Here is a 754-nt window from a genome sequence, read left to right on the forward strand (position 1 = left end):
AAACTCTACCGACATTGAAACTAGTCGTACCAGCGCCACTGACCTTCAAGACTATGGCTAACAAGACTCTCCGCGAGTTCGCTGCTTCCTTCGGCTGACAATGTGGCCATTGGGCCGCAGGTCAACATAGGGGACATGGATTTCGACTTGAAGTCAAGCCTCATCACGATGGCGCAGGCTAGCCCGTTCTGTGGCAAGCCTAATGAGGATGCCAATGCTCATCCAACAGTTCCTGGAGATCTGTAGCACGTACACCATCAAGGGCGTCAGTCCCGACGCCGTCAGGCTACGACTGTTTCCGTTCTCCCTTCTCAGGAGAGCGAAGCAGTGGTTTTATGCCAACCGTGCTGCTGTCAATACCCGGGACAAATGCTCTACGGCATTCCTCTCGAAATTTCTTCCGATGGGCAAACCAATGCCCTTCGTGGAAGGATTTCCAGTTTCTAGCAGACGAGGGACGAGTCCATTCCTGAAGCATGACAATGACTGCAGGAGTACGTAGCCGCCTGTCCTCATCATGGGATGGACAACTGGCTAATCCTGTAGAACTTCTACAATGGTCTCACCCCGATGTCCCGCGATCACCTAGACGCGGTAGCTGGAGGAGCTTTCTTTTCTAAAACGGTTCAAGGAGCCGTTGATCTAATAGAGAAGATGGTCTCCAATATGGGTTGGAGCGAGGAACGACTCCAGACCTGTTAGCGAGGCATGCACACCGTCAAGGAGACGGAGTTACATGCTGCCAAGCTGGACC

General features: G+C 52.8%; 1 non-coding gene across 1 annotated transcript; it reads right to left on the bottom strand.

Moving 5' to 3' along the window:
- Positions 1–417: 417 nt before the first annotated feature.
- Positions 418–524, bottom strand: LOC127759556 (small nucleolar RNA R71). The gene has a single exon (XR_008014813.1). It is a non-coding gene; the product is annotated as a small nucleolar RNA R71 (small nucleolar RNA).
- Between the last annotated feature and the right edge of the window lie 230 nt (positions 525–754).

The sequence above is a fragment of the Oryza glaberrima genome, unplaced genomic scaffold (assembly GCF_000147395.1).
Source record: "Oryza glaberrima unplaced genomic scaffold, OglaRS2 ChrUN-Ctg50, whole genome shotgun sequence".
In the NCBI taxonomy this organism is placed as follows: domain Eukaryota; kingdom Viridiplantae; phylum Streptophyta; class Magnoliopsida; order Poales; family Poaceae; genus Oryza; species Oryza glaberrima.